Raw genomic sequence first — 24,862 nt, 5'->3', positions numbered from 1 at the left:
GAAACTGGCTAAGTACCACACCCAATGTTAGACGTAAAGACACTGTACTTCCTGGATAACGTGTTCTGTTGCTACACGTGCATTGCCAGCCCAGTTGATTGCGGTGTTGCTGCAGCTTTTGCAAACGATAGGCAGCACTCCTTGTCGTTAACGTTCAGTGCCTCGGAGGCACCTGGACACAGCAACTTGTGAGGCCAGGCCGACGCTAGTCTGTAGAACACCATGCGAGCGTCCTAGTGGGGACCCGCGAGTGCTGCGTTCTCGGTTCTTCTCAAGGGAATCCAGCTATACATTCATGTGGATCGTGCATCTCAAGCGCGCAAGCCACACGGCAGCATTATCGTGGGAAAAGCAAAATGATGCATCGGCCGGGAATCGAACCCGGGCCGCCCGCGTGGCAGGCGAGCACTCTGCCACTGAACCACCGATGCTCGGGCCGGTAGTAACTGCACGCTGCTTCCCGAGCAGATGTCTCAAGGGAAAGTGGGACTGCCGTCAAGCGCCGTAGCATTCTGTCGAGAAGATGCTGCAGACGCTGAATCCTGCACTGTACTGCTTAAAAATGCCGCCAGAACGCGGTCCTCTGCGTACTCTTGCGTCGCCGGCGCCGACTCTTGCCAAGGATGCGAAATGTGCGCGGATACGCTGTCCGAACGCGCCTGGATGTGCTCCCCTAGCCTACCTCGAAATGCGCCTGCCAGGTACGATCACCTTCGGCCGCTGCCGACAGGCGGGAAGCCGACACAGCGCGGCGTCGGGGCGCTCGCTTGTGCGGTGGTGGTGTAATGGTCAGCATAGTTGCCTTCCAAGCAGTTGGTCCGGGTTCGATTCCCGGCCACCGCAACAGGCTTTTTAATGTCACGTATGAGTACTTTCGCCACGCGCCCTTAACTTAATGTTTTTTCCCCCTCTTACTCGCTGCAGACCAGCCTATAGTGTGTCTCGACTGTCTCGACTTGTCTCGACTTTGCTCAGCTGACGCGAGAGCTGACGCTCTCCAATCGGCCTATATCAAAACGACAAGCACGAGAAACGACTGAGAGAGGTAAGGAGAGGCGAGGCGATGTACACACAGCACGCCCGTTCATTTCACGGTGGCGTCTCCCTGACCGAATCGGGCTGTAGCTCCGAAAACAAAGGAGAAAGAAAAATAGGAAGTAAAACTGCCAACAGTACCCTGTGTCCCCATGCGCTCTCCCGCCCAAGTACCGACAAGGGCCAAAGTTGTTACGCATCGGCAATCGGACATTTCCTTTCATCTTCTCTTTATCGGTTGAGAACCAGTGTATTCAACATATTATGGCCATTGCCGAGTGAATGCTGTAGCGCTTCCCGACAAGTCGGGTTCGGATCCTCTGTCAACTTCCACGCAGGGTGATGATGTTTTGGTCATCACACTCGCCAGCTGAAATCGGCGCTGCCTTTTCGTGGTAGTAAAAGCGTTGTGGCCCGTGGGGGGATCGAACCCACGACCTTCGCGTTATTAGCACGACGCTCTAACCAACTGAGCTAACGGGCCTCGACAGTTGCGCTCGCTCAGCCCTACGCTGCAAACGTATGGCATGAAGCCGTACACCATTTCTATGGTCGTCGGATGTCTGCTTCCCTCGTCTATACTCTGCTGACGGTCACGAAACAGTAGATATATTGCGAGCAGGACGGGAAACGGCAGCTCGGACAGCTCAAACTTGTCACGATTCGTGTGGAAAAAGTTCCGTTCCGGTACCGGGAATCGAACCCGGGCCTCCTGGGTGAAAGCCAGGTATCCTAGCCACTAGACCACACCGGATGTGGGCGTTCCTGACGCGGATCGGACGGTCGCTTGTAGCATTTCGTGTCGTGTCCCGCGTCGGCGCCCTTCTCTCTTTGCGAGCGTCTTTGCGCATACTGACTGGCAAGGCGCGCACCTCAAACGTCTCAGAGCAATGTTTTTGGCTTCATGCTGTGCTAGGAGAAGAGGAAAAGGGAAGCTGTAAGTAGCAATAACAGGGAGTAAACATTTTCCCGCTGAAGTGTTGAAAACGTTGTGGATAACAAACAAGAAATAAGTTGGTGCCCTAGCAACAGCATCACCATCAGTCACAGAAAATTAAATGCCCCGGGTGAGGATCGAACTCACGACCTTAAGATTATGAGACTTACGCGCTGCCTACTGCGCTACCGAGGCACAGGTGAAGCGCTTGTCCTGGAAACTGGCTAAGTACCACACCCAATGTTAGACGTAAAGACACTGTACTTCCTGGATAACGTGTTCTGTTGCTACACGTGCATTGCCAGCCCAGTTGATTGCGGTGTTGCTGCAGCTTTTGCAAACGATAGGCAGCACTCCTTGTCGTTAACGTTCAGTGCCTCGGAGGCACCTGGACACAGCAACTTGTGAGGCCAGGCCGACGCTAGTCTGTAGAACACCATGCGAGCGTCCTAGTGGGGACCCGCGAGTGCTGCGTTCTCGGTTCTTCTCAAGGGAATCCAGCTATACATTCATGTGGATCGTGCATCTCAAGCGCGCAAGCCACACGGCAGCATTATCGTGGGAAAAGCAAAATGATGCATCGGCCGGGAATCGAACCCGGGCCGCCCGCGTGGCAGGCGAGCACTCTGCCACTGAACCACCGATGCTCGGGCCGGTAGTAACTGCACGCTGCTTCCCGAGCAGATGTCTCAAGGGAAAGTGGGACTGCCGTCAAGCGCCGTAGCATTCTGTCGAGAAGATGCTGCAGACGCTGAATCCTGCACTGTACTGCTTAAAAATGCCGCCAGAACGCGGTCCTCTGCGTACTCTTGCGTCGCCGGCGCCGACTCTTGCCAAGGATGCGAAATGTGCGCGGATACGCTGTCCGAACGCGCCTGGATGTGCTCCCCTAGCCTACCTCGAAATGCGCCTGCCAGGTACGATCACCTTCGGCCGCTGCCGACAGGCGGGAAGCCGACACAGCGCGGCGTCGGGGCGCTCGCTTGTGCGGTGGTGGTGTAATGGTCAGCATAGTTGCCTTCCAAGCAGTTGGTCCGGGTTCGATTCCCGGCCACCGCAACAGGCTTTTTAATGTCACGTATGAGTACTTTCGCCACGCGCCCTTAACTTAATGTTTTTTCCCCCTCTTACTCGCTGCAGACCAGCCTATAGTGTGTCTCGACTGTCTCGACTTGTCTCGACTTTGCTCAGCTGACGCGAGAGCTGACGCTCTCCAATCGGCCTATATCAAAACGACAAGCACGAGAAACGACTGAGAGAGGTAAGGAGAGGCGAGGCGATGTACACACAGCACGCCCGTTCATTTCACGGTGGCGTCTCCCTGACCGAATCGGGCTGTAGCTCCGAAAACAAAGGAGAAAGAAAAATAGGAAGTAAAACTGCCAACAGTACCCTGTGTCCCCATGCGCTCTCCCGCCCAAGTACCGACAAGGGCCAAAGTTGTTACGCATCGGCAATCGGACATTTCCTTTCATCTTCTCTTTATCGGTTGAGAACCAGTGTATTCAACATATTATGGCCATTGCCGAGTGAATGCTGTAGCGCTTCCCGACAAGTCGGGTTCGGATCCTCTGTCAACTTCCACGCAGGGTGATGATGTTTTGGTCATCACACTCGCCAGCTGAAATCGGCGCTGCCTTTTCGTGGTAGTAAAAGCGTTGTGGCCCGTGGGGGGATCGAACCCACGACCTTCGCGTTATTAGCACGACGCTCTAACCAACTGAGCTAACGGGCCTCGACAGTTGCGCTCGCTCAGCCCTACGCTGCAAACGTATGGCATGAAGCCGTACACCATTTCTATGGTCGTCGGATGTCTGCTTCCCTCGTCTATACTCTGCTGACGGTCACGAAACAGTAGATATATTGCGAGCAGGACGGGAAACGGCAGCTCGGACAGCTCAAACTTGTCACGATTCGTGTGGAAAAAGTTCCGTTCCGGTACCGGGAATCGAACCCGGGCCTCCTGGGTGAAAGCCAGGTATCCTAGCCACTAGACCACACCGGATGTGGGCGTTCCTGACGCGGATCGGACGGTCGCTTGTAGCATTTCGTGTCGTGTCCCGCGTCGGCGCCCTTCTCTCTTTGCGAGCGTCTTTGCGCATACTGACTGGCAAGGCGCGCACCTCAAACGTCTCAGAGCAATGTTTTTGGCTTCATGCTGTGCTAGGAGAAGAGGAAAAGGGAAGCTGTAAGTAGCAATAACAGGGAGTAAACATTTTCCCGCTGAAGCGTTGAAAACGTTGTGGATAACAAACAAGAAATAAGTTGGTGCCCTAGCAACAGCATCACCATCAGTCACAGAAAATTAAATGCCCCGGGTGAGGATCGAACTCACGACCTTAAGATTATGAGACTTACGCGCTGCCTACTGCGCTACCGAGGCACAGGTGAAGCGCTTGTCCTGGAAACTGGCTAAGTACCACACCCAATGTTAGACGTAAAGACACTGTACTTCCTGGATAACGTGTTCTGTTGCTACACGTGCATTGCCAGCCCAGTTGATTGCGGTGTTGCTGCAGCTTTTGCAAACGATAGGCAGCACTCCTTGTCGTTAACGTTCAGTGCCTCGGAGGCACCTGGACACAGCAACTTGTGAGGCCAGGCCGACGCTAGTCTGTAGAACACCATGCGAGCGTCCTAGTGGGGACCCGCGAGTGCTGCGTTCTCGGTTCTTCTCAAGGGAATCCAGCTATACATTCATGTGGATCGTGCATCTCAAGCGCGCAAGCCACACGGCAGCATTATCGTGGGAAAAGCAAAATGATGCATCGGCCGGGAATCGAACCCGGGCCGCCCGCGTGGCAGGCGAGCACTCTGCCACTGAACCACCGATGCTCGGGCCGGTAGTAACTGCACGCTGCTTCCCGAGCAGATGTCTCAAGGGAAAGTGGGACTGCCGTCAAGCGCCGTAGCATTCTGTCGAGAAGATGCTGCAGACGCTGAATCCTGCACTGTACTGCTTAAAAATGCCGCCAGAACGCGGTCCTCTGCGTACTCTTGCGTCGCCGGCGCCGACTCTTGCCAAGGATGCGAAATGTGCGCGGATACGCTGTCCGAACGCGCCTGGATGTGCTCCCCTAGCCTACCTCGAAATGCGCCTGCCAGGTACGATCACCTTCGGCCGCTGCCGACAGGCGGGAAGCCGACACAGCGCGGCGTCGGGGCGCTCGCTTGTGCGGTGGTGGTGTAATGGTCAGCATAGTTGCCTTCCAAGCAGTTGGTCCGGGTTCGATTCCCGGCCACCGCAACAGGCTTTTTAATGTCACGTATGAGTACTTTCGCCACGCGCCCTTAACTTAATGTTTTTTCCCCCTCTTACTCGCTGCAGACCAGCCTATAGTGTGTCTCGACTGTCTCGACTTGTCTCGACTTTGCTCAGCTGACGCGAGAGCTGACGCTCTCCAATCGGCCTATATCAAAACGACAAGCACGAGAAACGACTGAGAGAGGTAAGGAGAGGCGAGGCGATGTACACACAGCACGCCCGTTCATTTCACGGTGGCGTCTCCCTGACCGAATCGGGCTGTAGCTCCGAAAACAAAGGAGAAAGAAAAATAGGAAGTAAAACTGCCAACAGTACCCTGTGTCCCCATGCGCTCTCCCGCCCAAGTACCGACAAGGGCCAAAGTTGTTACGCATCGGCAATCGGACATTTCCTTTCATCTTCTCTTTATCGGTTGAGAACCAGTGTATTCAACATATTATGGCCATTGCCGAGTGAATGCTGTAGCGCTTCCCGACAAGTCGGGTTCGGATCCTCTGTCAACTTCCACGCAGGGTGATGATGTTTTGGTCATCACACTCGCCAGCTGAAATCGGCGCTGCCTTTTCGTGGTAGTAAAAGCGTTGTGGCCCGTGGGGGGATCGAACCCACGACCTTCGCGTTATTAGCACGACGCTCTAACCAACTGAGCTAACGGGCCTCGACAGTTGCACTCGCTCAGCCCTACGCTGCAAACGTATGGCATGAAGCCGTACACCATTTCTATGGTCGTCGGATGTCTGCTTCCCTCGTCTATACTCTGCTGACGGTCACGAAACAGTAGATATATTGCGAGCAGGACGGGAAACGGCAGCTCGGACAGCTCAAACTTGTCACGATTCGTGTGGAAAAAGTTCCGTTCCGGTACCGGGAATCGAACCCGGGCCTCCTGGGTGAAAGCCAGGTATCCTAGCCACTAGACCACACCGGATGCGGGCGTTCCTGCGGCGGATCGGACGGTCGCTTGTAGCATTTCGTGTCGTGTCCCGCGTCGGCGCCCTTCTCTCTTTGCGAGCGTCTTTGCGCATACTGACTGGCAAGGCGCGCACCTCAAACGTCTCAGAGCAATGTTTTTGGCTTCATGCTGTGCTAGGAGAAGAGGAAAAGGGAAGCTGTAAGTAGCAATAACAGGGAGTAAACATTTTCCCGCTGAAGCGTTGAAAACGTTGTGGATAAAAAACAAGAAATAAGTTGGTGCCCTAGCAACAGCATCACCATCAGTCACAGAAAATTAAATGCCCCGGGTGAGGATCGAACTCACGACCTTAAGATTATGAGACTTACGCGCTGCCTACTGCGCTACCGAGGCACAGGTGAAGCGCTTGTCCTGGAAACTGGCTAAGTACCACACCCAATGTTAGACGTAAAGACACTGTACTTCCTGGATAACGTGTTCTGTTGCTACACGTGCATTGCCAGCCCAGTTGATTGCGGTGTTGCTGCAGATTTGCAAACGATAGGCAGCACTCCTTGTCGTTAACGTTCAGTGCCTCGGAGGCACCTGGACACAGCAACTTGCGAGGCCAGGCCGACGCTAGTCTGTAGAACACCATGCGAGCGTCCTAGTGGGGACCCGCGAGTGCTGCGTTCTCGGTTCTTCTCAAGGGAATCCTGCTATACATTCATGTGGATCGTGCATCTCAAGCGCGCAAGCCACACGGCAGCATTATCGTGGGAAAAGCAAAATGATGCATCGGCCGGGAATCGAACCCGGGCCGCCCGCGTGGCAGGCGAGCATTCTACCACTGAACCACCGATGCTCGGGCCGGTAGTAACTGCACGCTGCTTCCCGAGCAGATGTCTCAAGGGAAAGTGGGACTGCCGTCAAGCGCCGTAGCATTCTGTCGAGAAGATGCTGCAGACGCTGAATCCTGCACTGTACTGCTTAAAAATGCCGCCAGAACGCGGTCCTCTGCGTACTCTTGCGTCGCCGGCGCCGACTCTTGCCAAGGATGCGAAATGTGCGCGGATACGCTGTCCGAACGCGCCTGGATGTGCTCCCCTAGCCTACCTCGAAATGCGCCTGCCAGGTACGATCACCTTCGGCCGCTGCCGACAGGCGGGAAGCCGACGCAGCGCGGCGTCGGGGCGCTCGCTTGTGCGGTGGTGGTGTAATGGTCAGCATAGTTGCCTTCCAAGCAGTTGGTCCGGGTTCGATTCCCGGCCACCGCAACAGGCTTTTTAATGTCACGTATGAGTACTTTCGCCACGCGCCCTTAACTTAATGTTTTTTCCCCCTCTTACTCGCTGCAGACCAGCCTATAGTGTGTCTCGACTGTCTCGACTTGTCTCGACTTTGCTCAGCTGACGCGAGAGCTGACGCTCTCCAATCGGCCTATATCAAAACGACAAGCACGAGAAACGACTGAGAGAGGTAAGGAGAGGCGAGGCGATGTACACACAGCACGCCCGTTCATTTCACGGTGGCGTCTCCCTGACCGAATCGGGCTGTAGCTCCGAAAACAAAGGAGAAAGAAAAATAGGAAGTAAAACTGCCAACAGTACCCTGTGTCCCCATGCGCTCTCCCGCCCAAGTACCGACAAGGGCCAAAGCTGTTACGCATCGGCAATCGGACATTTCCTTTCATCTTCTCTTTATCGGTTGAGAACCAGTGTATTCAACATATTATGGCCATTGCCGAGTGAATGCTGTAGCGCTTCCCGACAAGTCGGGTTCGGATCCTCTGTCAACTTCCACGCAGGGTGATGATGTTTTGGTCATCACACTCGCCAGCTGAAATCGGCGCTGCCTTTTCGTGGTAGTAAAAGCGTTGTGGCCCGTGGGGGGATCGAACCCACGACCTTCGCGTTATTAGCACGACGCTCTAACCAACTGAGCTAACGGGCCTCGACAGTTGCGCTCGCTCAGCCCTACGCTGCAAACGTATGGCATGAAGCCGTACACCATTTCTATGGTCGTCGGATGTCTGCTTCCCTCGTCTATACTCTGCTGACGGTCACGAAACAGTAGATATATTGCGAGCAGGACGGGAAACGGCAGCTCGGACAGCTCAAACTTGTCACGATTCGTGTGGAAAAAGTTCCGGTCCGGTACCGGGAATCGAACCCGGGCCTCCTGGGTGAAAGCCAGGTATCCTAGCCACTAGACCACACCGGATGTGGGCGTTCCTGACGCGGATCGGACGGTCGCTTGTAGCATTTCGTGTCGTGTCCCGCGTCGGCGCCCTTCTCTCTTTGCGAGCGTCTTTGCGCATACTGACTGGCAAGGCGCGCACCTCAAACGTCTCAGAGCAATGTTTTTGGCTTCATGCTGTGCTAGGAGAAGAGGAAAAGGGAAGCTGTAAGTAGCAATAACAGGGAGTAAACATTTTCCCGCTGAAGCGTTGAAAACGTTGTGGATAACAAACAAGAAATAAGTTGGTGCCCTAGCAACAGCATCACCATCAGTCACAGAAAATTAAATGCCCCGGGTGAGGATCGAACTCACGACCTTAAGATTATGAGACTTACGCGCTGCCTACTGCGCTACCGAGGCACAGGTGAAGCGCTTGTCCTGGAAACTGGCTAAGTACCACACCCAATGTTAGACGTAAAGACACTGTACTTCCTGGATAACGTGTTCTGTTGCTACACGTGCATTGCCAGCCCAGTTGATTGCGGTGTTGCTGCAGCTTTTGCAAACGATAGGCAGCACTCCTTGTCGTTAACGTTCAGTGCCTCGGAGGCACCTGGACACAGCAACTTGTGAGGCCAGGCCGACGCTAGTCTGTAGAACACCATGCGAGCGTCCTAGTGGGGACCCGCGAGTGCTGCGTTCTCGGTTCTTCTCAAGGGAATCCAGCTATACATTCATGTGGATCGTGCATCTCAAGCGCGCAAGCCACACGGCAGCATTATCGTGGGAAAAGCAAAATGATGCATCGGCCGGGAATCGAACCCGGGCCGCCCGCGTGGCAGGCGAGCACTCTGCCACTGAACCACCGATGCTCGGGCCGGTAGCAACTGCACGCTGCTTCCCGAGCAGATGTCTCAAGGGAAAGTGGGACTGCCGTCAAGCGCCGTAGCATTCTGTCGAGAAGATGCTGCAGACGCTGAATCCTGCACTGTACTGCTTAAAAATGCCGCCAGAACGCGGTCCTCTGCGTACTCTTGCGTCGCCGGCGCCGACTCTTGCCAAGGATGCGAAATGTGCGCGGATACGCTGTCCGAACGCGCCTGGATGTGCTCCCCTAGCCTACCTCGAAATGCGCCTGCCAGGTACGATCACCTTCGGCCGCTGCCGACAGGCGGGAAGCCGACACAGCGCGGCGTCGGGGCGCTCGCTTGTGCGGTGGTGGTGTAATGGTCAGCATAGTTGCCTTCCAAGCAGTTGGTCCGGGTTCGATTCCCGGCCACCGCAACAGGCTTTTTAATGTCACGTATGAGTACTTTCGCCACGCGCCCTTAACTTAATGTTTTTTCCCCCTCTTACTCGCTGCAGACCAGCCTATAGTGTGTCTCGACTGTCTCGACTTGTCTCGACTTTGCTCAGCTGACGCGAGAGCTGACGCTCTCCAATCGGCCTATATCAAAACGACAAGCACGAGAAACGACTGAGAGAGGTAAGGAGAGGCGAGGCGATGTACACACAGCACGCCCGTTCATTTCACGGTGGCGTCTCCCTGACCGAATCGGGCTGTAGCTCCGAAAACAAAGGAGAAAGAAAAATAGGAAGTAAAACTGCCAACAGTACCCTGTGTCCCCATGCGCTCTCCCGCCCAAGTACCGACAAGGGCCAAAGTTGTTACGCATCGGCAATCGGACATTTCCTTTCATCTTCTCTTTATCGGTTGAGAACCAGTGTATTCAACATATTATGGCCATTGCCGAGTGAATGCTGTAGCGCTTCCCGACAAGTCGGGTTCGGATCCTCTGTCAACTTCCACGCAGGGTGATGATGTTTTGGTCATCACACTCGCCAGCTGAAATCGGCGCTGCCTTTTCGTGGTAGTAAAAGCGTTGTGGCCCGTGGGGGGATCGAACCCACGACCTTCGCGTTATTAGCACGACGCTCTAACCAACTGAGCTAACGGGCCTCGACAGTTGCGCTCGCTCAGCCCTACGCTGCAAACGTATGGCATGAAGCCGTACACCATTTCTATGGTCGTCGGATGTCTGCTTCCCTCGTCTATACTCTGCTGACGGTCACGAAACAGTAGATATATTGCGAGCAGGACGGGAAACGGCAGCTCGGACAGCTCAAACTTGTCACGATTCGTGTGGAAAAAGTTCCGTTCCGGTACCGGGAATCGAACCCGGGCCTCCTGGGTGAAAGCCAGGTATCCTAGCCACTAGACCACACCGGATGTGGGCGTTCCTGACGCGGATCGGACGGTCGCTTGTAGCATTTCGTGTCGTGTCCCGCGTCGGCGCCCTTCTCTCTTTGCGAGCGTCTTTGCGCATACTGACTGGCAAGGCGCGCACCTCAAACGTCTCAGAGCAATGTTTTTGGCTTCATGCTGTGCTAGGAGAAGAGGAAAAGGGAAGCTGTAAGTAGCAATAACAGGGAGTAAACATTTTCCCGCTGAAGCGTTGAAAACGTTGTGGATAACAAACAAGAAATAAGTTGGTGCCCTAGCAACAGCATCACCATCAGTCACAGAAAATTAAATGCCCCGGGTGAGGATCGAACTCACGACCTTAAGATTATGAGACTTACGCGCTGCCTACTGCGCTACCGAGGCACAGGTGAAGCGCTTGTCCTGGAAACTGGCTAAGTACCACACCCAATGTTAGACGTAAAGACACTGTACTTCCTGGATAACGTGTTCTGTTGCTACACGTGCATTGCCAGCCCAGTTGATTGCGGTGTTGCTGCAGCTTTTGCAAACGATAGGCAGCACTCCTTGTCGTTAACGTTCAGTGCCTCGGAGGCACCTGGACACAGCAACTTGTGAGGCCAGGCCGACGCTAGTCTGTAGAACACCATGCGAGCGTCCTAGTGGGGACCCGCGAGTGCTGCGTTCTCGGTTCTTCTCAAGGGAATCCAGCTATACATTCATGTGGATCGTGCATCTCAAGCGCGCAAGCCACACGGCAGCATTATCGTGGGAAAAGCAAAATGATGCATCGGCCGGGAATCGAACCCGGGCCGCCCGCGTGGCAGGCGAGCACTCTGCCACTGAACCACCGATGCTCGGGCCGGTAGTAACTGCACGCTGCTTCCCGAGCAGATGTCTCAAGGGAAAGTGGGACTGCCGTCAAGCGCCGTAGCATTCTGTCGAGAAGATGCTGCAGACGCTGAATCCTGCACTGTACTGCTTAAAAATGCCGCCAGAACGCGGTCCTCTGCGTACTCTTGCGTCGCCGGCGCCGACTCTTGCCAAGGATGCGAAATGTGCGCGGATACGCTGTCCGAACGCGCCTGGATGTGCTCCCCTAGCCTACCTCGAAATGCGCCTGCCAGGTACGATCACCTTCGGCCGCTGCCGACAGGCGGGAAGCCGACACAGCGCGGCGTCGGGGCGCTCGCTTGTGCGGTGGTGGTGTAATGGTCAGCATAGTTGCCTTCCAAGCAGTTGGTCCGGGTTCGATTCCCGGCCACCGCAACAGGCTTTTTAATGTCACGTATGAGTACTTTCGCCACGCGCCCTTAACTTAATGTTTTTTCCCCCTCTTACTCGCTGCAGACCAGCCTATAGTGTGTCTCGACTGTCTCGACTTGTCTCGACTTTGCTCAGCTGACGCGAGAGCTGACGCTCTCCAATCGGCCTATATCAAAACGACAAGCACGAGAAACGACTGAGAGAGGTAAGGAGAGGCGAGGCGATGTACACACAGCACGCCCGTTCATTTCACGGTGGCGTCTCCCTGACCGAATCGGGCTGTAGCTCCGAAAACAAAGGAGAAAGAAAAATAGGAAGTAAAACTGCCAACAGTACCCTGTGTCCCCATGCGCTCTCCCGCCCAAGTACCGACAAGGGCCAAAGTTGTTACGCATCGGCAATCGGACATTTCCTTTCATCTTCTCTTTATCGGTTGAGAACCAGTGTATTCAACATATTATGGCCATTGCCGAGTGAATGCTGTAGCGCTTCCCGACAAGTCGGGTTCGGATCCTCTGTCAACTTCCACGCAGGGTGATGATGTTTTGGTCATCACACTCGCCAGCTGAAATCGGCGCTGCCTTTTCGTGGTAGTAAAAGCGTTGTGGCCCGTGGGGGGATCGAACCCACGACCTTCGCGTTATTAGCACGACGCTCTAACCAACTGAGCTAACGGGCCTCGACAGTTGCACTCGCTCAGCCCTACGCTGCAAACGTATGGCATGAAGCCGTACACCATTTCTATGGTCGTCGGATGTCTGCTTCCCTCGTCTATACTCTGCTGACGGTCACGAAACAGTAGATATATTGCGAGCAGGACGGGAAACGGCAGCTCGGACAGCTCAAACTTGTCACGATTCGTGTGGAAAAAGTTCCGTTCCGGTACCGGGAATCGAACCCGGGCCTCCTGGGTGAAAGCCAGGTATCCTAGCCACTAGACCACACCGGATGCGGGCGTTCCTGCGGCGGATCGGACGGTCGCTTGTAGCATTTCGTGTCGTGTCCCGCGTCGGCGCCCTTCTCTCTTTGCGAGCGTCTTTGCGCATACTGACTGGCAAGGCGCGCACCTCAAACGTCTCAGAGCAATGTTTTTGGCTTCATGCTGTGCTAGGAGAAGAGGAAAAGGGAAGCTGTAAGTAGCAATAACAGGGAGTAAACATTTTCCCGCTGAAGCGTTGAAAACGTTGTGGATAAAAAACAAGAAATAAGTTGGTGCCCTAGCAACAGCATCACCATCAGTCACAGAAAATTAAATGCCCCGGGTGAGGATCGAACTCACGACCTTAAGATTATGAGACTTACGCGCTGCCTACTGCGCTACCGAGGCACAGGTGAAGCGCTTGTCCTGGAAACTGGCTAAGTACCACACCCAATGTTAGACGTAAAGACACTGTACTTCCTGGATAACGTGTTCTGTTGCTACACGTGCATTGCCAGCCCAGTTGATTGCGGTGTTGCTGCAGATTTGCAAACGATAGGCAGCACTCCTTGTCGTTAACGTTCAGTGCCTCGGAGGCACCTGGACACAGCAACTTGCGAGGCCAGGCCGACGCTAGTCTGTAGAACACCATGCGAGCGTCCTAGTGGGGACCCGCGAGTGCTGCGTTCTCGGTTCTTCTCAAGGGAATCCTGCTATACATTCATGTGGATCGTGCATCTCAAGCGCGCAAGCCACACGGCAGCATTATCGTGGGAAAAGCAAAATGATGCATCGGCCGGGAATCGAACCCGGGCCGCCCGCGTGGCAGGCGAGCATTCTACCACTGAACCACCGATGCTCGGGCCGGTAGTAACTGCACGCTGCTTCCCGAGCAGATGTCTCAAGGGAAAGTGGGACTGCCGTCAAGCGCCGTAGCATTCTGTCGAGAAGATGCTGCAGACGCTGAATCCTGCACTGTACTGCTTAAAAATGCCGCCAGAACGCGGTCCTCTGCGTACTCTTGCGTCGCCGGCGCCGACTCTTGCCAAGGATGCGAAATGTGCGCGGATACGCTGTCCGAACGCGCCTGGATGTGCTCCCCTAGCCTACCTCGAAATGCGCCTGCCAGGTACGATCACCTTCGGCCGCTGCCGACAGGCGGGAAGCCGACACAGCGCGGCGTCGGGGCGCTCGCTTGTGCGGTGGTGGTGTAATGGTCAGCATAGTTGCCTTCCAAGCAGTTGGTCCGGGTTCGATTCCCGGCCACCGCAACAGGCTTTTTAATTTCACGTATGAGTACTTTCGCCACGCGCCCTTAACTTAATGTTTTTTCCCCCTCTTACTCGCTGCAGACCAGCCTATAGTGTGTCTCGACTGTCTCGACTTGTCTCGACTTTGCTCAGCTGACGCGAGAGCTGACGCTCTCCAATCGGCCTATATCAAAACGACAAGCACGAGAAACGACTGAGAGAGGTAAGGAGAGGCGAGGCGATGTACACACAGCACGCCCGTTCATTTCACGGTGGCGTCTCCCTGACCGAATCGGGCTGTAGCTCCGAAAACAAAGGAGAAAGAAAAATAGGAAGTAAAACTGCCAACAGTACCCTGTGTCCCCATGCGCTCTCCCGCCCAAGTACCGACAAGGGCCAAAGTTGTTACGCATCGGCAATCGGACATTTCCTTTCATCTTCTCTTTATCGGTTGAGAACCAGTGTATTCAACATATTATGGCCATTGCCGAGTGAATGCTGTAGCGCTTCCCGACAAGTCGGGTTCGGATCCTCTGTCAACTTCCACGCAGGGTGATGATGTTTTGGTCATCACACTCGCCAGCTGAAATCGGCGCTGCCTTTTCGTGGTAGTAAAAGCGTTGTGGCCCGTGGGGGGATCGAACCCACGACCTTCGCGTTATTAGCACGACGCTCTAACCAACTGAGCTAACGGGCCTCGACAGTTGCACTCGCTCAGCCCTACGCTGCAAACGTATGGCATGAAGCCGTACACCATTTCTATGGTCGTCGGATGTCTGCTTCCCTCGTCTATACTCTGCTGACGGTCACGAAACAGTAGATATATTGCGAGCAGGACGGGAAACGGCAGCTCGGACAGCTCAAACTTGTCACGATTCGTGTGGAAAAAGTTCCGTTCCGGTACCGGGAATCGAACCCGGGCCTCCTGGGTGAAAGCCAGGTATCCTAGCCACTAGACCACACCGGATGCGGGCGTTCCTGCGGCGGATCGGACGGTCGCTTGTAGCATTTCGTGTCGTGTCCCGCGTCGGCGCCCTTCTCTCTTTGCGAGCGTCTTTGCGCATACTGACTGGCAAGGCGCGCACCTCAAACGTCTCAGAGCAATGTTTTTGGCTTCATGCTGTGCTAGGAGAAGAGGAAAAGGGAAGCTGTAAGTAGCAATAACAGGGAGTAAACATTTTCCCGCTGAAGCGTTGAAAACGTTGTGGATAAAAAACAAGAAATAAGTTGGTGCCCTAGCAACAGCATCACCATCAGTCACAGAAAATTAAATGCCCCGGGTGAGGATCGAACTCACGACCTTAAGATTATGAGACTTACGCGCTGCCTACTGCGCTACCGAGGCACAGGTGAAGCGCTTGTCCTGGAAACTGGCTAAGTACCACACCCAATGTTAGACGTAAAGACACTGTACTTCCTGGATAACGTGTTCTGTTGCTACACGTGCATTGCCAGCCCAGTTGATTGCGGTGTTGCTGCAGATTTGCAAACGATAGGCAGCACTCCTTGTCGTTAACGTTCAGTGCCTCGGAGGCACCTGGACACAGCAACTTGCGAGGCCAGGCCGACGCTAGTCTGTAGAACACCATGCGAGCGTCCTAGTGGGGACCCGCGAGTGCTGCGTTCTCGGTTCTTCTCAAGGGAATCCTGCTATACATTCATGTGGATCGTGCATCTCAAGCGCGCAAGCCACACGGCAGCATTATCGTGGGAAAAGCAAAATGATGCATCGGCCGGGAATCGAACCCGGGCCGCCCGCGTGGCAGGCGAGCATTCTACCACTGAACCACCGATGCTCGGGCCGGTAGTAACTGCACGCTGCTTCCCGAGCAGATGTCTCAAGGGAAAGTGGGACTGCCGTCAAGCGCCGTAGCATTCTGTCGAGAAGATGCTGCAGACGCTGAATCCTGCACTGTACTGCTTAAAAATGCCGCCAGAACGCGGTCCTCTGCGTACTCTTGCGTCGCCGGCGCCGACTCTTGCCAAGGATGCGAAATGTGCGCGGATACGCTGTCCGAACGCGCCTGGATGTGCTCCCCTAGCCTACCTCGAAATGCGCCTGCCAGGTACGATCACCTTCGGCCGCTGCCGACAGGCGGGAAGCCGACACAGCGCGGCGTCGGGGCGCTCGCTTGTGCGGTGGTGGTGTAATGGTCAGCATAGTTGCCTTCCAAGCAGTTGGTCCGGGTTCGATTCCCGGCCACCGCAACAGGCTTTTTAATTTCACGTATGAGTACTTTCGCCACGCGCCCTTAACTTAATGTTTTTTCCCCCTCTTACTCGCTGCAGACCAGCCTATAGTGTGTCTCGACTGTCTCGACTTGTCTCGACTTTGCTCAGCTGACGCGAGAGCTGACGCTCTCCAATCGGCCTATATCAAAACGACAAGCACGAGAAACGACTGAGAGAGGTAAGGAGAGGCGAGGCGATGTACACACAGCACGCCCGTTCATTTCACGGTGGCGTCTCCCTGACCGAATCGGGCTGTAGCTCCGAAAACAAAGGAGAAAGAAAAATAGGAAGTAAAACTGCCAACAGTACCCTGTGTCCCCATGCGCTCTCCCGCCCAAGTACCGACAAGGGCCAAAGTTGTTACGCATCGGCAATCGGACATTTCCTTTCATCTTCTCTTTATCGGTTGAGAACCAGTGTATTCAACATATTATGGCCATTGCCGAGTGAATGCTGTAGCGCTTCCCGACAAGTCGGGTTCGGATCCTCTGTCAACTTCCACGCAGGGTGATGATGTTTTGGTCATCACACTCGCCAGCTGAAATCGGCGCTGCCTTTTCGTGGTAGTAAAAGCGTTGTGGCCCGTGGGGGGATCGAACCCACGACCTTCGCGTTATTAGCACGACGCTCTAACCAACTGAGCTAACGGGCCTCGACAGTTGCGCTCGCTCAGCCCTACGCTGCAAACGTATGGCATGAAGCCGTACACCATTTCTATGGTCGTCGGATGTCTGCTTCCCTCGTCTATACTCTGCTGACGGTCACGAAACAGTAGATATATTGCGAGCAGGACGGGAAACGGCAGCTCGGACAGCTCAAACTTGTCACGATTCGTGTGGAAAAAGTTCCGTTCCGGTACCGGGAATCGAACCCGGGCCTCCTGGGTGAAAGCCAGGTATCCTAGCCACTAGACCACACCGGATGTGGGCGTTCCTGACGCGGATCGGACGGTCGCTTGTAGCATTTCGTGTCGTGTCCCGCGTCGGCGCCCTTCTCTCTTTGCGAGCGTCTTTGCGCATACTGACTGGCAAGGCGCGCACCTCAAACGTCTCAGAGCAATGTTTTTGGCTTCATGCTGTGCTAGGAGAAGAGGAAAAGGGAAGCTGTAAGTAGCAATAACAGGGAGTAAACATTTTCCCGCTGAAGCGTTGAAAACGTTGTGGATAACAAACAAGAAATAAGTTGGTGCCCTAGCAACAGCATCACCATCAGTCACAGAAAATTAAATGCCCCGGGTGAGGATCGAACTCACGACCTTAAGATTATGAGACTTACGCGCTGCCTACTGCGCTACCGAGGCACAGGTGAAGCGCTTGTCCTGGAAACTGGCTAAGTACCACACCCAATGTTAGACGTAAAGACACTGTACTTCCTGGATAACGTGTTCTGTTGCTACACGTGCATTGCCAGCCCAGTTGATTGCGGTGTTGCTGCAGCTTTTGCAAACGATAGGCAGCACTCCTTGTCGTTAACGTTCAGTGCCTCGGAGGCACCTGGACACAGCAACTTGTGAGGCCAGGCCGACGCTAGTCTGTAGAACACCATGCGAGCGTCCTAGTGGGGACCCGCGAGTGCTGCGTTCTCGGTTCTTCTCAAGGGAATCCAGCTATACATTCATGTGGATCGTGCATCTCAAGCGCGCAAGCCACACGGCAGCATTATCGTGGGAAAAGCAAAATGATGCATCGGCCGGGAATCGAACCCGGGCCGCCCGCGTGGCAGGCGAGCACTCTGCCACTGAACCACCGATGCTCGGGCCGGTAGCAACTGCACGCTGCTTCCCGAGCAGATGTCTCAAGGGAAAGTGGGACTGCCGTCAAGCGCCGTAGCATTCTGTCGAGAAGATGCTGCAGACGCTGAATCCTGCACTGTACTGCTTAAAAATGCCGCCAGAACGCGGTCCTCTGCGTACTCTTGCGTCGCCGGCGCCGACTCTTGCCAAGGATGCGAAATGTGCGCGGATACGCTGTCCGAACGCGCCTGGATGTGCTCCCCTAGCCTACCTCGAAATGCGCCTGCCAGGTACGATCACCTTCGGCCGCTGCCGACAGGCGGGAAGCCGACACAGCGCGGCGTCGGGGCGCTCGCTTGTGCGGTGGTGGTGTAATGGTCAGCATAGTTGCCTTCCAAGCAGTTGGTCCGGGTTCGATTCCCGGCCACCGCAACAGGCTTTTTAATGTCACGTATGAGTACTTTCGCCACGCGCCCTTAACTTAATGTTTTTTCCCCCTCTTACTCGCTGCAGACCAGCCTATAGTGTGTCTCGACTGTCTCGACTTGTCTCGACTTTGCTCAGCTGACGCGAGAGCTGACGCTCTCCAATCGGCCTATATCAAAACGACAAGCACGAGAAACGACTGAGAGAGGTAAGGAGAGGCGAGGCGATGTACACACAGCACGCCCGTTCATTTCACGGTGGCGTCTCCCTGACCGAATCGGGCTGTAGCTCCGAAAACAAAGGAGAAAGAAAAATAGGAAGTAAAACTGCCAACAGTACCCTGTGTCCCCATGCGCTCTCCCGCCCAAGTACCGACAAGGGCCAAAGTTGTTACGCATCGGCAATCGGACATTTCCTTTCATCTTCTCTTTATCGGTTGAGAACCAGTGTATTCAACATATTATGGCCATTGCCGAGTGAATGCTGTAGCGCTTCCCGACAAGTCGGGTTCGGATCCTCTGTCAACTTCCACGCAGGGTGATGATGTTTTGGTCATCACACTCGCCAGCTGAAATCGGCGCTGCCTTTTCGTGGTAGTAAAAGCGTTGTGGCCCGTGGGGGGATCGAACCCACGACCTTCGCGTTATTAGCACGACGCTCTAACCAACTGAGCTAACGGGCCTCGACAGTTGCGCTCGCTCAGCCCTACGCTGCAAACGTATGGCATGAAGCCGTACACCATTTCTATGGTCGTCGGATGTCTGCTTCCCTCGTCTATACTCTGCTGACGGTCACGAAACAGTAGATATATTGCGAGCAGGACGGGAAACGGCAGCTCGGACAGCTCAAACTTGTCACGATTCGTGTGGAAAAAGTTCCGTTCCGGTACCGGGAATCGAACCCGGGCCTCCTGGGTGAAAGCCAGGTATCCTAGCCACTAGACCACACCGGATGCGGGCGTTCCTGCGGCGGATCGGACGGTCGCTTGTAGCATTTCGTGTCGTGTCCCGCGTCGGCGCCCTTCTCTCTTTGCGAGCGTCTTTGCGCATACTGACTGGCAAGGCGCGCACCTCAAACGTCTCAGAGCAATGTTTTTGGCTTCATGCTGTGCTAGGAGAAGAGGAAAAGGGAAGCTGTAAGTAGCAATAACAGGGAGTAAACATTTTCCCGCTGAAGCGTTGAAAACGTTGTGGATAACAAACAAGAAATAAGTTGGTGCCCTAGCAACAGCATCACCATCAGTCACAGAAAATTAAATGCCCCGGGTGAGGATCGAACTCACGACCTTAAGATTATGAGACTTACGCGCTGCCTACTGCGCTACCGAGGCACAGGTGAAGCGCTTGTCCTGGAAACTGGCTAAGTACCACACCCAATGTTAGACGTAAAGACACTGTACTTCCTGGATAACGTGTTCTGTTGCTACACGTGCATTGCCAGCCCAGTTGATTGCGGTGTTGCTGCAGATTTGCAAACGATAGGCAGCACTCCTTGTCGTTAACGTTCAGTGCCTCGGAGGCACCTGGACACAGCAACTTGCGAGGCCAGGCCGACGCTAGTCTGTAGAACACCATGCGAGCGTCCTAGTGGGGACCCGCGAGTGCTGCGTTCTCGGTTCTTCTCAAGGGAATCCTGCTATACATTCATGTGGATCGTGCATCTCAAGCGCGCAAGCCACACGGCAGCATTATCGTGGGAAAAGCAAAATGATGCATCGGCCGGGAATCGAACCCGGGCCGCCCGCGTGGCAGGCGAGCATTCTACCACTGAACCACCGATGCTCGGGCCGGTAGTAACTGCACGCTGCTTCCCGAGCAGATGTCTCAAGGGAAAGTGGGACTGCCGTCAAGCGCCGTAGCATTCTGTCGAGAAGATGCTGCAGACGCTGAATCCTGCACTGTACTGCTTAAAAATGCCGCCAGAACGCGGTCCTCTGCGTACTCTTGCGTCGCCGGCGCCGACTCTTGCCAAGGATGCGAAATGTGCGCGGATACGCTGTCCGAACGCGCCTGGATGTGCTCCCCTAGCCTACCTCGAAATGCGCCTGCCAGGTACGATCACCTTCGGCCGCTGCCGACAGGCGGGAAGCCGACACAGCGCGGCGTCGGGGCGCTCGCTTGTGCGGTGGTGGTGTAATGGTCAGCATAGTTGCCTTCCAAGCAGTTGGTCCGGGTTCGATTCCCGGCCACCGCAACAGGCTTTTTAATGTCACGTATGAGTACTTTCGCCACGCGCCCTTAACTTAATGTTTTTTCCCCCTCTTACTCGCTGCAGACCAGCCTATAGTGTGTCTCGACTGTCTCGACTTGTCTCGACTTTGCTCAGCTGACGCGAGAGCTGACGCTCTCCAATCGGCCTATATCAAAACGACAAGCACGAGAAACGACTGAGAGAGGTAAGGAGAGGCGAGGCGATGTACACACAGCACGCCCGTTCATTTCACGGTGGCGTCTCCCTGACCGAATCGGGCTGTAGCTCCGAAAACAAAGGAGAAAGAAAAATAGGAAGTAAAACTGCCAACAGTACCCTGTGTCCCCATGCGCTCTCCCGCCCAAGTACCGACAAGGGCCAAAGCTGTTACGCATCGGCAATCGGACATTTCCTTTCATCTTCTCTTTATCGGTTGAGAACCAGTGTATTCAACATATTATGGCCATTGCCGAGTGAATGCTGTAGCGCTTCCCGACAAGTCGGGTTCGGATCCTCTGTCAACTTCCACGCAGGGTGATGATGTTTTGGTCATCACACTCGCCAGCTGAAATCGGCGCTGCCTTTTCGTGGTAGTAAAAGCGTTGTGGCCCGTGGGGGGATCGAACCCACGACCTTCGCGTTATTAGCACGACGCTCTAACCAACTGAGCTAACGGGCCTCGACAGTTGCGCTCGCTCAGCCCTACGCTGCAAACGTATGGCATGAAGCCGTACACCATTTCTATGGTCGTCGGATGTCTGCTTCCCTCGTCTATACTCTGCTGACGGTCACGAAACAGTAGATATATTGCGAGCAGGACGGGAAACGGCAGCTCGGACAGCTCAAACTTGTCACGATTCGTGTGGAAAAAGTTCCGTTCCGGTACCGGGAATCGAACCCGGGCCTCCTGGGTGAAAGCCAGGTATCCTAGCCACTAGACCACACCGGATGTGGGCGTTCCTGACGCGGATCGGACGGTCGCTTGTAGCATTTCGTGTCGTGTCCCGCGTCGGCGCCCTTCTCTCTTTGCGAGCGTCTTTGCGCATACTGACTGGCAAGGCGCGCACCTCAAACGTCTCAGAGCAATGTTTTTGGCTTCATGCTGTGCTAGGAGAAGAGGAAAAGGGAAGCTGTAAGTAGCAATAACAGGGAGTAAACATTTTCCCGCTGAAGCGTTGAAAACGTTGTGGATAACAAACAAGAAATAAGTTGGTGCCCTAGCAACAGCATCACCATCAGTCACAGAAAATTAAATGCCCCGGGTGAGGATCGAACTCACGACCTTAAGATTATGAGACTTACGCGCTGCCTACTGCGCTACCGAGGCACAGGTGAAGCGCTTGTCCTGGAAACTGGCTAAGTACCACACCCAATGTTAGACGTAAAGACACTGTACTTCCTGGATAACGTGTTCTGTTGCTACACGTGCATTGCCAGCCCAGTTGATTGCGGTGTTGCTGCAGCTTTTGCAAACGATAGGCAGCACTCCTTGTCGTTAACGTTCAGTGCCTCGGAGGCACCTGGACACAGCAACTTGTGAGGCCAGGCCGACGCTAGTCTGTAGAACACCATGCGAGCGTCCTAGTGGGGACCCGCGAGTGCTGCGTTCTCGGTTCTTCTCAAGGGAATCCAGCTATACATTCATGTGGATCGTGCATCTCAAGCGCGCAAGCCACACGGCAGCATTATCGTGGGAAAAGCAAAATGATGCATCGGCCGGGAATCGAACCCGGGCCGCCCGCGTGGCAGGCGAGCACTCTGCCACTGAACCACCGATGCTCGGGCCGGTAGTAACTGCACGCTGCTTCCCGAGCAGATGTCTCAAGGGAAAGTGGGACTGCCGTCAAGCGCCGTAGCATTCTGTCGAGAAGATGCTGCAGACGCTGAATCCTGCACTGTACTGCTTAAAAATGCCGCCAGAACGCGGTCCTCTGCGTACTCTTGCGTCGCCGGCGCCGACTCTTGCCAAGGATGCGAAATGTGCGCGGATACGCTGTCCGAACGCGCCTGGATGTGCTCCCCTAGCCTACCTCGAAATGCGCCTGCCAGGTACGATCACCTTCGGCCGCTGCCGACAGGCGGGAAGCCGACACAGCGCGGCGTCGGGGCGCTCGCTTGTGCGGTGGTGGTGTAATGGTCAGCATAGTTGCCTTCCAAGCAGTTGGTCCGGGTTCGATTCCCGGCCACCGCAACAGGCTTTTTAATGTCACGTATGAGTACTTTCGCCACGCGCCCTTAACTTAATGTTTTTTCCCCCCTCTTACTCGCTGCAGACCAGCCTATAGTGTGTCTCGACTTGTCTCGACTTGTCTCGACTTGTCTCGACTTGTCTCGACTTGTCTCGACTTGTCTCGACTTGTCTCGACTTGTCTCGACTTGTCTCGACTTGTCTCGACTTGTCTCGACTTGTCTCGACTTGTCTCGACTTGTCTCGACTTTGCTCAGCTGACGCGAGAGCTGACGCTCTCCAATCGGCCTATATCAAAACGACAAGCACGAGAAACGACTGAGAGAGGTAAGGAGAGGCGGGGCGATGTACACACAGCACGCCCGTTCATTTCACGGTGGCGTCTCCCTGACCGAACCGGGCTGTAGCTCCGAAAACAAAGGAGAAAGAAAAATAGGAAGTAAAACTGCCAACAGTACCCTGTGTCCCCATGCGCTCTCCCGCCCAAGTACCGACAAGGGCCAAAGTTGTTACGCATCGGCAATCGGACATTTCCTTTCATCTTCTCTTTATCGGTTGAGAACCAGTGTATTCAACGTATTATGGCCATTGCCGAGTGAATGCTGTAGCGCTTCCCGACAAGTCGGGTTCGGATCCTCTGTCAACTTCCACGCAGGGTGATGATCTTTTGGTCATCACACTCGCCAGCTGAAATCGGCGCTGCCTTTTCGTGGTAGTAAAAGCGTTGTGGCCCGTGGGGGGATCGAACCCACGACCTTCGCGTTATTAGCACGACGCTCTAACCAACTGAGCTAACGGGCCTCGACAGTTGCGCTCGCTCAGCCCTACGCTGCAAACGTATGGCATGAAGCCGTACACCATTTCTATGGTCGTCGGATGTCTGCTTCCCTCGTCTATACTCTGCTGACGGTCACGAAACAGTAGATATATTGCGAGCAGGACAGGAAACGGCAGCTCGGACAGCTCAAACTTGTCACGATTCGTGTGGAAAAAGTTCCGTTCCGGTACCGGGAATCGAACCCGGGCCTCCTGGGTGAAAGCCAGGTATCCTAGCCACTAGACCACACCGGATGTGGGCGTTCCTGACGCGGATCGGACGGTCGCTTGTAGCATTTCGTGTCGTGTCCCGCGTCGGCGCCCTTCTCTCTTTGCGAGCGTCTTTGCGCATACTGACTGGCAAGGCGCGCACCTCAAACGTCTCAGAGCAATGTTTTTGGCTTCATGCTGTGCTAGGAGAAGAGGAAAAGGGAAGCTGTAAGTAGCAATAACAGGGAGTAAACATTTTCCCGCTGAAGCGTTGAAAACGTTGTGGATAACAAACAAGAAATAAGTTGGTGCCCTAGCAACAGCATCACCATCAGTCACAGAAAATTAAATGCCCCGGGTGAGGATCGAACTCACGACCTTAAGATTATGAGACTTACGCGCTGCCTACTGCGCTACCGAGGCACAGGTGAAGCGCTTGTCCTGGAAACTGGCTAAGTACCACACCCAATGTTAGACGTAAAGACACTGTACTTCCTGGATAACGTGTTCTGTTGCTACACGTGCATTGCCAGCCCAGTTGATTGCGGTGTTGCTGCAGCTTTTGCAAACGATAGGCAGCACTCCTTGTCGTTAACGTTCAGTGCCTCGGAGGCACCTGGACACAGCAACTTGTGAGGCCAGGCCGACGCTAGTCTGTAGAACACCATGCGAGCGTCCTAGTGGGGACCCGCGAGTGCTGCGTTCTCGGTTCTTCTCAAGGGAATCCAGCTATACATTCATGTGGATCGTGCATCTCAAGCGCGCAAGCCACACGGCAGCATTATCGTGGGAAAAGCAAAATGATGCATCGGCCGGGAATCGAACCCGGGCCGCCCGCGTGGCAGGCGAGCACTCTGCCACTGAACCACCGATGCTCGGGCCGGTAGTAACTGCACGCTGCTTCCCGAGCAGATGTCTCAAGGGAAAGTGGGACTGCCGTCAAGCGCCGTAGCATTCTGTCGAGAAGATGCTGCAGACGCTGAATCCTGCACTGTACTGCTTAAAAATGCCGCCAGAACGCGGTCCTCTGCGTACTCTTGCGTCGCCGGCGCCGACTCTTGCCAAGGATGCGAAATGTGCGCGGATACGCTGTCCGAACGCGCCTGGATGTGCTCCCCTA

The 24,862-nt window shown here is 54.7% G+C and overlaps 56 non-coding genes across 56 annotated transcripts; 11 read left to right on the top strand and 45 right to left on the bottom strand.

Annotated features, from left to right (window-relative positions):
* Positions 1 to 360: 360 nt before the first annotated feature.
* On the bottom strand, positions 361 to 431 carry Trnag-gcc (transfer RNA glycine (anticodon GCC)). Its single transcript has one exon. It is a non-coding gene; the product is annotated as a tRNA-Gly (tRNA).
* A 340-nt stretch (positions 432 to 771) lies between these two features.
* Trnag-ucc (transfer RNA glycine (anticodon UCC)) lies at positions 772 to 843 on the top strand. The gene has a single exon. It is a non-coding gene; the product is annotated as a tRNA-Gly (tRNA).
* A 602-nt stretch (positions 844 to 1,445) lies between these two features.
* Positions 1,446 to 1,519, bottom strand: Trnai-aau (transfer RNA isoleucine (anticodon AAU)). Its single transcript has one exon. It is a non-coding gene; the product is annotated as a tRNA-Ile (tRNA).
* A 198-nt stretch (positions 1,520 to 1,717) lies between these two features.
* Trnae-uuc (transfer RNA glutamic acid (anticodon UUC)) lies at positions 1,718 to 1,789 on the bottom strand. Its single transcript has one exon. It is a non-coding gene; the product is annotated as a tRNA-Glu (tRNA).
* Positions 1,790 to 2,094: 305 nt separating this feature from the next.
* Positions 2,095 to 2,167, bottom strand: Trnam-cau (transfer RNA methionine (anticodon CAU)). Its single transcript has one exon. It is a non-coding gene; the product is annotated as a tRNA-Met (tRNA).
* A 381-nt stretch (positions 2,168 to 2,548) lies between these two features.
* On the bottom strand, positions 2,549 to 2,619 carry Trnag-gcc (transfer RNA glycine (anticodon GCC)). The gene has a single exon. It is a non-coding gene; the product is annotated as a tRNA-Gly (tRNA).
* Positions 2,620 to 2,959: 340 nt separating this feature from the next.
* Positions 2,960 to 3,031, top strand: Trnag-ucc (transfer RNA glycine (anticodon UCC)). Its single transcript has one exon. It is a non-coding gene; the product is annotated as a tRNA-Gly (tRNA).
* Positions 3,032 to 3,633: 602 nt separating this feature from the next.
* On the bottom strand, positions 3,634 to 3,707 carry Trnai-aau (transfer RNA isoleucine (anticodon AAU)). The gene has a single exon. It is a non-coding gene; the product is annotated as a tRNA-Ile (tRNA).
* Positions 3,708 to 3,905: 198 nt separating this feature from the next.
* Positions 3,906 to 3,977, bottom strand: Trnae-uuc (transfer RNA glutamic acid (anticodon UUC)). The gene has a single exon. It is a non-coding gene; the product is annotated as a tRNA-Glu (tRNA).
* A 305-nt stretch (positions 3,978 to 4,282) lies between these two features.
* Positions 4,283 to 4,355, bottom strand: Trnam-cau (transfer RNA methionine (anticodon CAU)). The gene has a single exon. It is a non-coding gene; the product is annotated as a tRNA-Met (tRNA).
* A 381-nt stretch (positions 4,356 to 4,736) lies between these two features.
* Trnag-gcc (transfer RNA glycine (anticodon GCC)) lies at positions 4,737 to 4,807 on the bottom strand. Its single transcript has one exon. It is a non-coding gene; the product is annotated as a tRNA-Gly (tRNA).
* A 340-nt stretch (positions 4,808 to 5,147) lies between these two features.
* Trnag-ucc (transfer RNA glycine (anticodon UCC)) lies at positions 5,148 to 5,219 on the top strand. Its single transcript has one exon. It is a non-coding gene; the product is annotated as a tRNA-Gly (tRNA).
* A 602-nt stretch (positions 5,220 to 5,821) lies between these two features.
* On the bottom strand, positions 5,822 to 5,895 carry Trnai-aau (transfer RNA isoleucine (anticodon AAU)). The gene has a single exon. It is a non-coding gene; the product is annotated as a tRNA-Ile (tRNA).
* A 198-nt stretch (positions 5,896 to 6,093) lies between these two features.
* On the bottom strand, positions 6,094 to 6,165 carry Trnae-uuc (transfer RNA glutamic acid (anticodon UUC)). The gene has a single exon. It is a non-coding gene; the product is annotated as a tRNA-Glu (tRNA).
* Positions 6,166 to 6,470: 305 nt separating this feature from the next.
* Trnam-cau (transfer RNA methionine (anticodon CAU)) lies at positions 6,471 to 6,543 on the bottom strand. The gene has a single exon. It is a non-coding gene; the product is annotated as a tRNA-Met (tRNA).
* A 380-nt stretch (positions 6,544 to 6,923) lies between these two features.
* Trnag-gcc (transfer RNA glycine (anticodon GCC)) lies at positions 6,924 to 6,994 on the bottom strand. Its single transcript has one exon. It is a non-coding gene; the product is annotated as a tRNA-Gly (tRNA).
* Positions 6,995 to 7,334: 340 nt separating this feature from the next.
* Trnag-ucc (transfer RNA glycine (anticodon UCC)) lies at positions 7,335 to 7,406 on the top strand. Its single transcript has one exon. It is a non-coding gene; the product is annotated as a tRNA-Gly (tRNA).
* Positions 7,407 to 8,008: 602 nt separating this feature from the next.
* On the bottom strand, positions 8,009 to 8,082 carry Trnai-aau (transfer RNA isoleucine (anticodon AAU)). Its single transcript has one exon. It is a non-coding gene; the product is annotated as a tRNA-Ile (tRNA).
* A 198-nt stretch (positions 8,083 to 8,280) lies between these two features.
* Positions 8,281 to 8,352, bottom strand: Trnae-uuc (transfer RNA glutamic acid (anticodon UUC)). Its single transcript has one exon. It is a non-coding gene; the product is annotated as a tRNA-Glu (tRNA).
* Positions 8,353 to 8,657: 305 nt separating this feature from the next.
* Positions 8,658 to 8,730, bottom strand: Trnam-cau (transfer RNA methionine (anticodon CAU)). Its single transcript has one exon. It is a non-coding gene; the product is annotated as a tRNA-Met (tRNA).
* A 381-nt stretch (positions 8,731 to 9,111) lies between these two features.
* Positions 9,112 to 9,182, bottom strand: Trnag-gcc (transfer RNA glycine (anticodon GCC)). Its single transcript has one exon. It is a non-coding gene; the product is annotated as a tRNA-Gly (tRNA).
* Positions 9,183 to 9,522: 340 nt separating this feature from the next.
* On the top strand, positions 9,523 to 9,594 carry Trnag-ucc (transfer RNA glycine (anticodon UCC)). The gene has a single exon. It is a non-coding gene; the product is annotated as a tRNA-Gly (tRNA).
* A 602-nt stretch (positions 9,595 to 10,196) lies between these two features.
* Positions 10,197 to 10,270, bottom strand: Trnai-aau (transfer RNA isoleucine (anticodon AAU)). The gene has a single exon. It is a non-coding gene; the product is annotated as a tRNA-Ile (tRNA).
* Positions 10,271 to 10,468: 198 nt separating this feature from the next.
* Trnae-uuc (transfer RNA glutamic acid (anticodon UUC)) lies at positions 10,469 to 10,540 on the bottom strand. The gene has a single exon. It is a non-coding gene; the product is annotated as a tRNA-Glu (tRNA).
* A 305-nt stretch (positions 10,541 to 10,845) lies between these two features.
* On the bottom strand, positions 10,846 to 10,918 carry Trnam-cau (transfer RNA methionine (anticodon CAU)). Its single transcript has one exon. It is a non-coding gene; the product is annotated as a tRNA-Met (tRNA).
* Positions 10,919 to 11,299: 381 nt separating this feature from the next.
* Trnag-gcc (transfer RNA glycine (anticodon GCC)) lies at positions 11,300 to 11,370 on the bottom strand. The gene has a single exon. It is a non-coding gene; the product is annotated as a tRNA-Gly (tRNA).
* Positions 11,371 to 11,710: 340 nt separating this feature from the next.
* On the top strand, positions 11,711 to 11,782 carry Trnag-ucc (transfer RNA glycine (anticodon UCC)). Its single transcript has one exon. It is a non-coding gene; the product is annotated as a tRNA-Gly (tRNA).
* A 602-nt stretch (positions 11,783 to 12,384) lies between these two features.
* Trnai-aau (transfer RNA isoleucine (anticodon AAU)) lies at positions 12,385 to 12,458 on the bottom strand. The gene has a single exon. It is a non-coding gene; the product is annotated as a tRNA-Ile (tRNA).
* A 198-nt stretch (positions 12,459 to 12,656) lies between these two features.
* On the bottom strand, positions 12,657 to 12,728 carry Trnae-uuc (transfer RNA glutamic acid (anticodon UUC)). Its single transcript has one exon. It is a non-coding gene; the product is annotated as a tRNA-Glu (tRNA).
* Positions 12,729 to 13,033: 305 nt separating this feature from the next.
* On the bottom strand, positions 13,034 to 13,106 carry Trnam-cau (transfer RNA methionine (anticodon CAU)). The gene has a single exon. It is a non-coding gene; the product is annotated as a tRNA-Met (tRNA).
* Positions 13,107 to 13,486: 380 nt separating this feature from the next.
* Positions 13,487 to 13,557, bottom strand: Trnag-gcc (transfer RNA glycine (anticodon GCC)). The gene has a single exon. It is a non-coding gene; the product is annotated as a tRNA-Gly (tRNA).
* A 340-nt stretch (positions 13,558 to 13,897) lies between these two features.
* On the top strand, positions 13,898 to 13,969 carry Trnag-ucc (transfer RNA glycine (anticodon UCC)). Its single transcript has one exon. It is a non-coding gene; the product is annotated as a tRNA-Gly (tRNA).
* Positions 13,970 to 14,571: 602 nt separating this feature from the next.
* Trnai-aau (transfer RNA isoleucine (anticodon AAU)) lies at positions 14,572 to 14,645 on the bottom strand. Its single transcript has one exon. It is a non-coding gene; the product is annotated as a tRNA-Ile (tRNA).
* A 198-nt stretch (positions 14,646 to 14,843) lies between these two features.
* On the bottom strand, positions 14,844 to 14,915 carry Trnae-uuc (transfer RNA glutamic acid (anticodon UUC)). The gene has a single exon. It is a non-coding gene; the product is annotated as a tRNA-Glu (tRNA).
* Positions 14,916 to 15,220: 305 nt separating this feature from the next.
* Positions 15,221 to 15,293, bottom strand: Trnam-cau (transfer RNA methionine (anticodon CAU)). The gene has a single exon. It is a non-coding gene; the product is annotated as a tRNA-Met (tRNA).
* A 380-nt stretch (positions 15,294 to 15,673) lies between these two features.
* On the bottom strand, positions 15,674 to 15,744 carry Trnag-gcc (transfer RNA glycine (anticodon GCC)). The gene has a single exon. It is a non-coding gene; the product is annotated as a tRNA-Gly (tRNA).
* Positions 15,745 to 16,084: 340 nt separating this feature from the next.
* Positions 16,085 to 16,156, top strand: Trnag-ucc (transfer RNA glycine (anticodon UCC)). The gene has a single exon. It is a non-coding gene; the product is annotated as a tRNA-Gly (tRNA).
* Positions 16,157 to 16,758: 602 nt separating this feature from the next.
* On the bottom strand, positions 16,759 to 16,832 carry Trnai-aau (transfer RNA isoleucine (anticodon AAU)). Its single transcript has one exon. It is a non-coding gene; the product is annotated as a tRNA-Ile (tRNA).
* Positions 16,833 to 17,030: 198 nt separating this feature from the next.
* Trnae-uuc (transfer RNA glutamic acid (anticodon UUC)) lies at positions 17,031 to 17,102 on the bottom strand. Its single transcript has one exon. It is a non-coding gene; the product is annotated as a tRNA-Glu (tRNA).
* Positions 17,103 to 17,407: 305 nt separating this feature from the next.
* On the bottom strand, positions 17,408 to 17,480 carry Trnam-cau (transfer RNA methionine (anticodon CAU)). The gene has a single exon. It is a non-coding gene; the product is annotated as a tRNA-Met (tRNA).
* Positions 17,481 to 17,861: 381 nt separating this feature from the next.
* Positions 17,862 to 17,932, bottom strand: Trnag-gcc (transfer RNA glycine (anticodon GCC)). Its single transcript has one exon. It is a non-coding gene; the product is annotated as a tRNA-Gly (tRNA).
* Positions 17,933 to 18,272: 340 nt separating this feature from the next.
* Trnag-ucc (transfer RNA glycine (anticodon UCC)) lies at positions 18,273 to 18,344 on the top strand. The gene has a single exon. It is a non-coding gene; the product is annotated as a tRNA-Gly (tRNA).
* Positions 18,345 to 18,946: 602 nt separating this feature from the next.
* Trnai-aau (transfer RNA isoleucine (anticodon AAU)) lies at positions 18,947 to 19,020 on the bottom strand. Its single transcript has one exon. It is a non-coding gene; the product is annotated as a tRNA-Ile (tRNA).
* A 198-nt stretch (positions 19,021 to 19,218) lies between these two features.
* Positions 19,219 to 19,290, bottom strand: Trnae-uuc (transfer RNA glutamic acid (anticodon UUC)). The gene has a single exon. It is a non-coding gene; the product is annotated as a tRNA-Glu (tRNA).
* Positions 19,291 to 19,595: 305 nt separating this feature from the next.
* Positions 19,596 to 19,668, bottom strand: Trnam-cau (transfer RNA methionine (anticodon CAU)). The gene has a single exon. It is a non-coding gene; the product is annotated as a tRNA-Met (tRNA).
* A 380-nt stretch (positions 19,669 to 20,048) lies between these two features.
* On the bottom strand, positions 20,049 to 20,119 carry Trnag-gcc (transfer RNA glycine (anticodon GCC)). Its single transcript has one exon. It is a non-coding gene; the product is annotated as a tRNA-Gly (tRNA).
* A 340-nt stretch (positions 20,120 to 20,459) lies between these two features.
* On the top strand, positions 20,460 to 20,531 carry Trnag-ucc (transfer RNA glycine (anticodon UCC)). The gene has a single exon. It is a non-coding gene; the product is annotated as a tRNA-Gly (tRNA).
* A 602-nt stretch (positions 20,532 to 21,133) lies between these two features.
* Trnai-aau (transfer RNA isoleucine (anticodon AAU)) lies at positions 21,134 to 21,207 on the bottom strand. The gene has a single exon. It is a non-coding gene; the product is annotated as a tRNA-Ile (tRNA).
* Positions 21,208 to 21,405: 198 nt separating this feature from the next.
* Positions 21,406 to 21,477, bottom strand: Trnae-uuc (transfer RNA glutamic acid (anticodon UUC)). Its single transcript has one exon. It is a non-coding gene; the product is annotated as a tRNA-Glu (tRNA).
* A 305-nt stretch (positions 21,478 to 21,782) lies between these two features.
* Trnam-cau (transfer RNA methionine (anticodon CAU)) lies at positions 21,783 to 21,855 on the bottom strand. Its single transcript has one exon. It is a non-coding gene; the product is annotated as a tRNA-Met (tRNA).
* A 381-nt stretch (positions 21,856 to 22,236) lies between these two features.
* Positions 22,237 to 22,307, bottom strand: Trnag-gcc (transfer RNA glycine (anticodon GCC)). Its single transcript has one exon. It is a non-coding gene; the product is annotated as a tRNA-Gly (tRNA).
* Positions 22,308 to 22,647: 340 nt separating this feature from the next.
* Trnag-ucc (transfer RNA glycine (anticodon UCC)) lies at positions 22,648 to 22,719 on the top strand. Its single transcript has one exon. It is a non-coding gene; the product is annotated as a tRNA-Gly (tRNA).
* Positions 22,720 to 23,443: 724 nt separating this feature from the next.
* Positions 23,444 to 23,517, bottom strand: Trnai-aau (transfer RNA isoleucine (anticodon AAU)). Its single transcript has one exon. It is a non-coding gene; the product is annotated as a tRNA-Ile (tRNA).
* Positions 23,518 to 23,715: 198 nt separating this feature from the next.
* On the bottom strand, positions 23,716 to 23,787 carry Trnae-uuc (transfer RNA glutamic acid (anticodon UUC)). The gene has a single exon. It is a non-coding gene; the product is annotated as a tRNA-Glu (tRNA).
* Positions 23,788 to 24,092: 305 nt separating this feature from the next.
* Trnam-cau (transfer RNA methionine (anticodon CAU)) lies at positions 24,093 to 24,165 on the bottom strand. Its single transcript has one exon. It is a non-coding gene; the product is annotated as a tRNA-Met (tRNA).
* A 381-nt stretch (positions 24,166 to 24,546) lies between these two features.
* On the bottom strand, positions 24,547 to 24,617 carry Trnag-gcc (transfer RNA glycine (anticodon GCC)). The gene has a single exon. It is a non-coding gene; the product is annotated as a tRNA-Gly (tRNA).
* Between the last annotated feature and the right edge of the window lie 245 nt (positions 24,618 to 24,862).

Source organism: Schistocerca nitens, unplaced genomic scaffold, assembly GCF_023898315.1.
Source record: "Schistocerca nitens isolate TAMUIC-IGC-003100 unplaced genomic scaffold, iqSchNite1.1 HiC_scaffold_255, whole genome shotgun sequence".
In the NCBI taxonomy this organism is placed as follows: Eukaryota; Metazoa; Arthropoda; class Insecta; order Orthoptera; family Acrididae; genus Schistocerca; species Schistocerca nitens.
Note: the sequence above shows the minus strand (reverse complement) of the source record. Positions and strands in the feature narration are given on the sequence as shown.